Source organism: Bombus affinis, unplaced genomic scaffold (assembly GCF_024516045.1).
Source record: "Bombus affinis isolate iyBomAffi1 unplaced genomic scaffold, iyBomAffi1.2 ctg00000080.1, whole genome shotgun sequence".
In the NCBI taxonomy this organism is placed as follows: Eukaryota; Metazoa; Arthropoda; class Insecta; order Hymenoptera; family Apidae; genus Bombus; species Bombus affinis.
Genome location: NW_026108828.1, coordinates 458,936 through 470,669, shown reverse-complemented (window position 1 = coordinate 470,669; position 11,734 = coordinate 458,936).

Sequence of the window (11,734 nt, the reverse complement as noted above, 5' to 3'; positions counted from 1 at the left end):
CTCGCTACGTACCGCTCTTTGCTCGAATAATACCAGCAAACGTTCCGTTAATTGGGCGTTAATTAAAGTTTTGTTTCAATAAACGCATTTCTACTCTACTTGTATTTTTCTCGATAAATCCCGTGTACGCAGCGAACGCTGAAATTCTTCTACGTTTCCATGCTAACGGTCCATGTTACCATTTAGCCGACTAATTGTCAGTGATTAATAAATTGTGATAATTGCTCCATAAAAAGCGAGTGATAAGTGAATTTATGACACGATTAATCAGCTCTTCCAGATCTCTTTGAAAGCGTGTGCCTAGAATGTGTCGCAAAAGGTAAACGGTGACGAGTATACTCGTCAAACACGGAGTACGTGTGGCTGTTATAACGTAGAATGAAATTGCAACGAAACGACTGTTTTATCTTGTAATTTTATTAATGTCGGCCTAACATTTGGCAATGGCGTAACTCGTATGATGTAACTGAGTGAGAAAACGTTGTTTATAAAGCTTAAAGTGTCGTGTATAGTAATACCCCATACAAAATGTTTTATGGAAACATCGATGGATCTCGAAGAGGAGTTTCGCGTTTTATACCTTTCGCTGAAAAGGCGGATGCTAAAATAACGTTATAATCCACATTATATGCAGGTGAGAGGTCAGTGATAAAAGATAAAATGTGAAGACACGATGGATCTGCTATATTCTACGTTCCATCGAACCACGAAATATCTTGGAGCCTTTAAAGCGTACGGAACAGAAAATTTCGTTATCGAAGCAGATGAGAATGTAACAATGTAATGGTGCAAAATTACAATACATATATGCGATATAAGAGAATAAATCTGTTCGTTTCTCACTTGTCTTTTCAACAAAATCCATTATCTTTTATTATCGTAAGTCAGCAGCTAGAATATACGATTAATTCTAAAAATAGTGCAAGTGATTTAAGCATTTAAGAGGCACATTTTCGAACAAACTGCTCGTAAAATTGTACGACGCGTAAATCTCACTTTAGAAGATCGTATATTTTACGAAACGTTTTATTGCGTGTCGGAAAAATACTTTTTAACGCGCTCGAACGCCGAACGTCGAACGTCGAAACGCGTCTAAAAACGAGATACAGCGGCGATCGAAGGGAAGTTTAAAATTCACAAAACTGTGTACGATAACTGCACCTTACGTACTAATTGCGACTTTCATCACCAACAACGTTGAAGACAGTCATCCGTATCAAGCTTGTTCGCAATCCAATTCTTCTTATCAATTACAACTTTTCTTTTTTTCTAAAACTGTCGCGTATCTTTTATCCTTTTTTTTTTTAAACTTCCTCTCGTCCTCCATCGTATACGACTTGCTGCAATTTCACAGCCACCGGCACGTACGTGCCACAGAATAGACGATTATCGTCGACGATTTTGAACAAATTTTAGAAAGAAGAAAACTTAATAAAATTCGTGATGTATCAATTTGAAGCTGCCTCACCTTATCCGCCAACGTAGATGAAGCAGTAAATACACCGACGTACGGATACTGTTTGCAACCACTGGGCGTCTACATTTCTTTTCCACCCCTGTCTTTCCCATTCGCCCACACATTTTTTCCCCCGTCACGTATCTCGCACACACGCGTGCGCTATACGCACATACGGAGAATTACAGCACGCGAACCACACAAATCAGTCTCAATTACGAATTAATAAAGAAAGTCGATGTTTCCCGCGGAGATGATCCGCGAACTATATCTTCCGGGTATTCGGACGTGATTTCCATTTCGAGATACGATTTGGAATGCCAAAATGAAATTAGCGTGGAGATTGCCTTGAAATTAGAGTTGATTGTGGAACAGATTGGAGTTTGTTACTGGCGACGGTTAGCAAACTGTGAGACGGATCGTAAAAAGGATTTCGTGCGGCGTATCCTCTGATTAATAGTCTTTTGAACTGTTCATTAAGACGAAACGCTGCTGGATAATGGGCGGAGAAAATTTTCTTGAAATCTGTTTTGCTCCGCAGGGGGTAGACGATCCAGGGATATTTTTGACTTGGACGAATTCTACCGACATCTATGGAGGCGTCTCCTAGCGAGCGATTCGTCGTAAGGTTGTTGGGGGCAGACCAATCGGATTCAAAAACCCGAGTACGACGAATTGAAAAATTTCGAAAGCGGAACAAAACCAATTTTCATATCAATGACTGAATCTTTCTGACGATTGGAAAATTGGACGGTTTCCCGAGAATTTCGTGAAACCACATGTATATATGTCCGCGAATCTTTTCGTCGAGTCTGAAGAATAAATGCACGAATAGAAAATTAGATGAGAAACATTAGATCGAGGAAAGGCGTGGGAAACATTAAATATCTTTGCATAGACAATTTTTATCGGATTGTCGGGACGTTTTTATCGAAGTTTCAGTCCTTTTCTATTGCGATTATCTGTGTCGCGGAATGATTTACATAAAAATGAATTGAACAAAGGTGAATGTAGAATACGAATACTTTTGAATGTAGAATACGAATGTAGAATACTTTTCCCCAACTTTCAAGCTTTCCCTGCAGTAATATAAAGATTCACGTTCCCTTCGTACATAAGATCGAATGTAAAACTTCTAAATAAGAAAACCAAGCCATCTCTTTGAAATCAGAAATGGTCGATCACTTGAATCTGAATCTTAACAAATAAACATAGATGGTGGCTTCAAAGGTTATTCGATATAAAGAATCTTCGAGTTCGTCATCGAATCTACATGCAATCGCGAAAGGTTAATCGCTGTTCCACGGAGTCTTTCTCGCCCGAAACATTTTACCCGTATTTTATTATGCATCGCTTCTAATTTGACCGACTTATCGAAACAAACGAAATTTACCTTTTGCGTAAACTCTCTCGAATAGGACGATGAAAAATAATTTCCAAGCCGCAGGTAGGTAACTCATTGTCGGCGCATTGAAATTCAAATTCTACGAGACACCCGTACACTGCACAGATCGTGGACAGATGAAACATTGGAGGAGACAGAAACGCGAAATTATCGGTAGCGGAGAAAGGAGAAACGAGGTTAAAATGGAAATATAGAAAAAATGTATGAAAGAAGAATGAGTCTAAATATCACATGGCAGAATTGAACTCTTCAGGTAGGTTTCTCCTTTCGATAGACCAGAGGTTACGTGCACCGCATTTAAATGAAAATTGAATTTCCTGTATACGTACTACAAAGTATAGAGTAATTTGCCCATGCGAGATAAAATTTCAAAAGGAAATTCACCTTCATTCGCTTTCTCTTTAGTTCATTAGTTTCGGGAATAAATAATACAGACAGGTAATTCTATTTTACTTTCCGATCATTCTTTCGATCTTTACGTATTAAGCTCTTTATGTTGCCTGAATTTTCAATACTTGGGAAAATTATTCCCACAATCACGCAATCCAGAATTTCGATTAGTTTTTATTTATTTATTTATTTGAGACGTTAAATATTTCCAACTCTAATTTACTGTCGTTCGAGAAGAAGGCGCGAAAAAGTCGGGTTTAAATCGAATAGACGAGAAGAAGAAGGAATTTTATAACGTTTAAAGACATCCACGTTTAACATCCACGTTTTATTTAATTCTATGGAATAGGTTCGCGGAATATTTTCAATTATTCGATAAACTTAGTTTCTCGTTCGAGCATAAACATGCACTTGCACGTTTCGTCCACGCATTTCCTGCGATACCACGCTCAACGATTAACTAATTATATCATTGTAGAGTATATAGGCTTATTAATTAATATAATAAATTATTATATACTTCAGGTGAACGTACAAGCGCGCGTGTGTGTGATGACTTTATTCGAAAAAAAGAATTTGTTCTTGTCGTTGCGTTGTTCGTTCATTCATTATTCATCTGATTAGTAACATCTGGTTCTTAATACTCGGTCCTAATAGTAATAGCAGTAAGCTGGCTTAATTTTCCTCTAATTTTTAAAATAGTTTTAATATTCAACGCTGTTTAACATTTCATCCTTGGAACACTCTCAGTACGTATGTATAAATAGTGTGTACGTGTGTATTTTTTATCGTAGTTTAGGGTATCTTCCACCTCAATTTCCAAATAGTTTCTTTTAAATTCATTTTTATGAAACAATACTGACACGCAAGAAGGGTGCATCAAACAGTCTTCGACTGTTACTTCCTCGTCGATTATTCCACATCACATGGAAATATTATTTGAAATTTTTATATTTACATTGTGGATATACGAATATTTATATTTTTACGGTCACACTAAAGTGTTAAAACCCGGACAGATATTTGTCGTACTTTTTAAATATCCTAACGAAGATTATACTTTGAATGTCCTATATATCGTTGCATATTCTATGAATTCTATGCATCCTTAAATTCTATTACTCGCTTCTTTTATCTTCCGAATCTTTAAACATTTCCCACACGTATACGTGTCACAATCTGATTGTTTCGCACAGAACATGAAACCGGTATACCTGGTCGTTAAAACGTCACCAAATTAATAGTGAAACGAACGAATGATGATATTCGTCACATCGTTATTGCTACTTCAACTAACAACCAATCTCGTTCTTTCTGCTCGAGTAAAAAGTCTCGTTAAAAATACCAGTTTTTATTTTATATAAAAAGGAAAAAAATTCCGACCTTACGATATTAATTCTATGCTAATTGAACGTAATTATCTTCGAAGAAATTGGCTCGCGCGCTTCTTATGCATAAATGCAGCATTTCCGCGTAAGCTGATTCGTTGTTTGCTAGGTCGCGATTTAGCGAGCTATCGAGAGTCAAAAAGCAATTTCGCTTCCTTTCTTCGACCCTTGTTCCAATTGGACCGAAACTACGCTCGTTACATCGACGGAAAAAGTACGAAAGATTTCGCAAATCGGAGGAGACGACGCTGGGAACAACGGAAAAGTTCCTCGAAACGTTTATCCGTGGTCGTATCTCGTGCGAGTAATTCCAATCGATGCCCGGGATAAGCGTGACCCGTATTCCATACCGCCGGGTGTTCATCGATGTCACTGAAATTTTCTCTCGCTTTCAACTTCTCTACGCTAGTTAATAAAGCGCGGCAATCGTTGCAGGGTATCTCTCCCACGCGTTTACGCCGAATCGCCTACAACATGAACCGATATCGCGCCTTTTTTCCTTTACTATTGCGCAGCTTCAACTACGACCTTTCCGCGACACGTATTTCAATGCTAGCGGCTGCGACAAAAGCCGCATGAAGCACGGCGAATTAAAAGCGCGTCAGAGTAACGCGGAAAACATTGTTCGTAGTTTTCGTTAAAAAATGATTTGCAAAGGAATTTTACCGTTGCAAAAACGGTGTATGTAAATGGTGGAGATAGGAACAAATGGATAATAGATTTTTTCTTTTGTAGCGCGGGCGATAATATTTAACTTTATCAGGTAAATAGAATACCCGCTCGTTCGACGAATTTTGTTTTACGATCGAGCCCCTATGACTTCAAAAACCTGCACGAGGCTGCAACAATTTTCTTTGATTCCTTTCGTTTCGCTGCCTCCTATAAGTGAAAATAATGCTTGCTTTAACTCGAATCATCTACACGTCCGGATACGTTATTTTAACTCTGTAACTCGAGTTTAGAACACGATCTAACCCAGCCCAGACTTCTACATGGCCAAGTTTACCTGTGCGAGTACAACTTCCATATTGCCGCTACTCTAACAAGTTGCTCTCTGCAGCTCCAACTTTTGCAGCTATACGTTACGAGCCGTCAGCAACCAATCTTTCTTTCTATTGTTGACATTGTCTGGAATAACCATAAAGATATAGAAATACAGAGTACGAGGGTCGTACGTTACCGTGTAAATGGATGCGATATGAGAATGGGAAGAGAATGCCCTGTTAGACGGATAAAGGCGCCTTTTGTCCTTGTTCAACGCTAATCTTACCAAGCCCGGTGAAACGACATAGAAAATTTTATTTAAAATTGTGCATTTGCCCTTATTCATTTCGTTAAGAGTTAGTGTTAATCAGGTACGATGGTTAATCTGTGTTACACACTTACGTATGTAGCTGCGATAACAAAACTTTCCAACGGTTTCGTCGATACAAGTATAACATCGAAGCGTAAGTGCCAATAGGCCTAACCAGTCATCGATATCCCTACAATCCCTCCACCGAATATTTGGAAAAAGGCGTGACGAAAATGACGTTCGAAAACGAAAATTCGTTTCCTTTTGTCGTCTCTCAATATCCCCACTACGCACGCGGTTGGTAGGCATCCGCTACCGTTGCCACGTGTCAACGGTCAAGGACGAAAGTGACGTTCGAAAACGAAAATTCGTTTCTTTTTATCGTCTCTCAATATCCCCACTACGCACGCGGTTGGTAGGCGTCCGCTACCATTGCCACGTGTAAACGGTCACGGACGAAAGGACGTTCGAAAAGGAAAATTCCTTTCTTTTTGTCGCCTCTCAATATCTCCACTACGCACGCAGTTGGTAGGCGTCCGCTACCATTGCCACGTGTAAACGGTCACGGACGAAAATGACGTTCGAAAAATAAAATTCGTTTCTTTTTGTCGCCTCTCAATATCCCCACTACGCACACGGTTGGTAGGTGTCCGCTACCATTGCCACGTGTAAACGGTCACGGACGAAAATGACGTTGGAAAAATTAAATTCCTTTCTTTTTGTCGTCTCTCAATATCCCTACTGCGCACGCAGTTGGTAGGTGTCCGCTACCATTGCCACGTGTAAACGGTCACGGACGAAAATGACGTTGGAAAAATAAAATTCGTTTCTTTTTGTCGTCTCTCAATATCCCCACTACGCACGCGATTGGTGGGCGTCCGCTACCATTGCCACGTGTAAACGGTCACGGACGAAAATGACGTTGGAAAAAAAAAATTCCTTTCTTTTTGTCGTCTCTCAATATCCCCACTACGCACGCAGTTGGTAGGTGTCCGCTACCATTGCCACGTGTAAACGGTCACGGACGAAAATGACGTTCGAAAAATAAAATTCGTTTCTTTTTGTCGCCTCTCAATATCCCCACTACGCACACGGTTGGTAGGTGTCCGCTACCATTGCCACGTGTAAACGGTCACGGACGAAAATGACGTTCGAAAAATAAAATTCCTTTCTTTTTGTCGTCTCTCAATATCTCTACTGCGCACGCGGTTGGTAGGCGTCCGCCACTATTGCCACGTGTAAACGGTCACGGACGAAAATGACGTTGGAAAAATTAAATTCCTTTCTTTTTGTCGTCTCTCAATATCCCTACTGCGCACGCAGTTGGTAGGTGTCCGCTACCATTGCCACGTGTAAACGGTCACGGACGAAAGTGACGTTGGAAAAATAAAATTCGTTTCTTTTTGTCGTCTCTCAATATCCCCACTACGCACGCGATTGGTGGGCGTCCGCTACCATTGCCACGTGTAAACGGTCACGGACGAAAATGACGTTGGAAAAAAAAAATTCGTTTCTTTTTGTCGTCTCTTAATATCCCCACTACGCACGCAATTGGTGGGCGTCCGAGACCGTTGTTACGTGACAACGGTCTCGGACGCCCACCAATCGCGTGCGTAGTGGGGATATTAAAGGGCGACAAAAAGAAACGAATCGGATCAAGAAAACATTTGTTGAATCAAAAGTTGTACGTAAAGAGTCGAAAACGAGAATTGTTAATAAATATACTATTAAACATCTACACATCCTGCACCAAATAACCTCAGGTATTTACCGTACGAATGTGCGTGCGTTATTAGACGAACGCATTATATATATATATTTCGCATTTTCAGTCTTCGTCGTCGTCAATCCTTATCGTTTTAAAAGTCGTACGGTTCCAGAGCATTTGGTCGCAGTCGCAGACCTTTCGGTTAGCGAGCTCGTTAGCGACTGTCTTATGAAACTCTGGGCAAAGAATCACGAGAACAGCGTGCGGATGGCGAAGAATGAACCTACAGTTTTAGGTCTGAATTTAGATCCCGAACGATCGGAACCACACTGAGACAGACGTCTGTCTTTCTTTGTATATTTACGCAAATAACGCGAGACGAAAAATGTAAGACGCAAGTTGTATCCCAACTTCTTCGAAGGTCGACGTCAGACGCATATCGATGGAAGCTAAAGGTTTTTCGTCATTGCGCCAGTCATTTCCACCGTGTTTTTACCAACACCTGTCAAATTGGCGGGCAAAGGAAAACGCGTATCTTCTTTCCAAACGACCAATCTAATTTAAAATAATTCGGTGTTGGTTGCACGAAGCAAGGGATTTGTCTGGAATAAAATGTTTTAGCTATCAAAGATACAATGGCCAAAATGTTCTTAAAAAAGATTTAATTTATTTATACGATATGAAGCTGTTAGTTGTTGCGACCTTTCTGAGAAGCGTGTTAAAATGCGTCGCGAAAAGTAAGCGACGACGAGTATACTCGTGAAACGTGGAGTATGCGTGGCTGTTATAACACAGAATTAATATTCCGCGGATGCTCTGACAAGCATATAGCCTGAATTGCCACGTATTTTTCGAACGATTGAAAAGATCCTTTGGTTCTAATTTGCATTTCTACTCGAAATACGTTTATCGAATTATACAGGCACGATTTTTTCTTCCGCAAACTTTTCCCATATTTCACGCAACTTGAATATCCATTCTTCCAGAACCTCTCAGGCTTTCCGGCGGGAAACTTTTCAATATGATTTTTTACATCGTCCAAAGAGTTAAAAATCCGAACGAACTTTCCCAGCAGCGTTTAACACGTGTAATATTTTATTAAAAATCAACGAGCATATTTAAAAACATTTACAGTAACGTTTTTTCAGCGTGATATGCTTAAAAACATAAATGAAAACATACTTGAAATTTCCTCAATGGAAAGGTACTAAGCAAAGCTTTTATTTTATTAAATTCCTTAAAAATCGGAACGAATTTTCCGACCAACCGATATTATACCTAATACATCGATAACGATTTCGTATTATCCATCGTATCCATCGTATCCATTCGTATTACACATCGAAGATGTAAAGGAGATTGCAACGATTTGTCTAAAAGTTTGTGACCTTCACGGGTGAACGAAATCCGATATCTCCGAGAAAAAGAACGAATTAGAATGCGTGCAAATGACAAAGAGGAAAATTAATTGTTTATCCTTTCGCGTAGTCGATGTTCTACTATTCTGTCAATTTGACATATTTGAAACGAGAGACGCATTAAGTCGCAAAAATGACAGGGGTTGATCTTTTGCGTCGAATCAAACGAATTCGAAGGGGAACCTTAAAATACCAACGTTTCCTGAAAAGATGAACGCAATTCAACCTTCGTACTCCTTCGAATTTCCGCTTGTCGAACCTCATTTGCTCGACGTTTTCGATAAGAAGAAACCTCTAGAACTCGGAAATTTTTGCTCATCCCTTGGGCTTCGAGCTAACAAGGTTCGACTTTAGCATTTTACGTTATAAACACTTTACATACATAGAGGAAAGTGGCCAAATATGGAACAGGTCTCCCTTTCTTTCTTAATCCGATCGATGATGAATGTCTGCCAAACGACTATAGGCTACTTCACTCAGTTAGTCGTTCATTTTCTGAACGTTTATTTTGCCAGAAACTATTTTCGCTAAATTTTAGATTTATTATTCTGATGGCAAAATGTGGATCATCGAGTAGTCAAACAATTTGATGCTCGGATCTCGATGATTGCGAACAACTACATTTCTGTTCTGTTAACCGATCTGAGTGTTCCATATTTTACCTTTTCTGCGATGTCGATTCGATATTAAGAATTTATTTATAACGTTAGAGGTATAAGGCTAACACTTAGATGGAGCGTAATTACAAGAATCTTTTACGTATCGCAACTGAAGGTAAAATAACAAAAAAAGAATAAAATAAAAGAATAATAAAAATAAGGTTTTGCGTGTGTGTGTGTATGATTAAGCGAGAATACAAGGCAAGAGGGAGGATAATTATTGTAAATCGAGTTTATGGCCAGCAGTCTGAACATAAAGTATACTACGTTGCAAGCTACGTATGCGAGTGAACGTAAAAACTGTATTACTACCGTTACGTTACAAGGCACACGCACGAGCGAAATGACAAAGTTAGGATAAAAAGATTAGAAAATAAAACCAAGCACGCTGTAATGGTATTTCGCGACGTATTTTATTCTGTAACGTTATATCTGGTATGGTTATAGCTTTCGATAAAAATCACGTGACGTTGCACTTTGTACAGCAAATCAACCGTTTCTCATATTTCGAAATATACACATAGCGTTTTATGCGTAAGGAGAGATAAGAAGCACACGGGACACTTGTGTACGTACGTTGTAAAGGACTTTCAATTTTGCATATGTGTCATCACGCGTGAAATAACCGGACCAAAACAGTGGATACGGCGATATGTTTTTGACACGGCCAACCAGCGTTTGATTTGCGTTGAAATCAAATTTTTCGGTTCAATTTCACCGAAACTTCGCGCTGAAATAACGCGTGATACACATAGCTTGCATTTCACTCTCAATATTATTTTGATCGATATCCGAGCCGAAAGTACTTGCCATTTCGATTTAATAACGCACTTACGTATTTATATCTCATTTATATGTGTCCTATGGTTTTAAAAATATTACGAGGCTGTACATGACGATAACAAGCGAAACGAGAAAGTAGAATATTGCTTGACTTTCGATGTTACATCGATGTTTTAGCTGTATATTCTACGATCGATGGAAATTCGCCAAGCACAATGAAATTTGAATTTTAATCAAACCTTCGAACTAAAAGTATCTTCCATTTCGATCTCATAATACAAATTCTATGCCATATATTCGTCATGTCTTTTAAAATATTATTCTCCGATCACGATCAAACAATAACAATAATGACAATGACGTAGAATACATTTAACTTTGCATATTATATCCGTTATTATATATTCTAATATTATATATTCTGCAACCGATTAAAATTTCCAAAGTACAAATCGAATTTCAACTAAAGTTGATTAAAATCAACTGTTCGAACCGAAGGTATTTTCCATTTTGACTTAATAACGCAAATAATAACAAGAATACTTATTCATATTTTTTCTTCTGTCTAAATATTATTAAAATCATGCAAGGTGGTGTGCAACGATAATAAAAAAATCGAGATGACAGATGTGGCCCTTAAACGCATAACTGCGCAACTATACGTGCAATTCCAAGCATTTCAATAACAGTCCCCGGAGTAGGAAACACTTCAAGTATGCGCTATCCTTGAATGAAGGAGTTAGACAAACTGACCGTCTACTCATTGTGGAAGCGCTCGATAATTACCAGTTCCTGGCGATTTTCTTCCTTACCGGTGTCTTCAATGAAAAGTTAGTCCATGTATATTACTTTAAAGATTCAACCGGGATAATTAAGTTTCGAAAGTCCTTTAGACGCAGTCGTTTTACGGAAGCCGGAAAAAGAAGAGAAATTAAATTTCGTGCTACAACGTTCGTATAAATATCAGATTTTAGATTCAAAGTTTCCAATATATATATTTTTCGATCTTTTTTTTTCTCCATTCGATATGATGATTACGGTGACTCGAAGTTGTTCCCATTCGTTAGAAGATGCGTATGTACTAACAATTAAATAATTTCCTTATAAAAGGAAAGAAACTTTTGGGACAAAGTAATATGTTCCTTCTTACGATAAAATACCCACTGTACGTAATATTTGCGCGCAACGATGGTAACAATAATATTAATTTCTTGATCCTTTTTTGTTTTTATT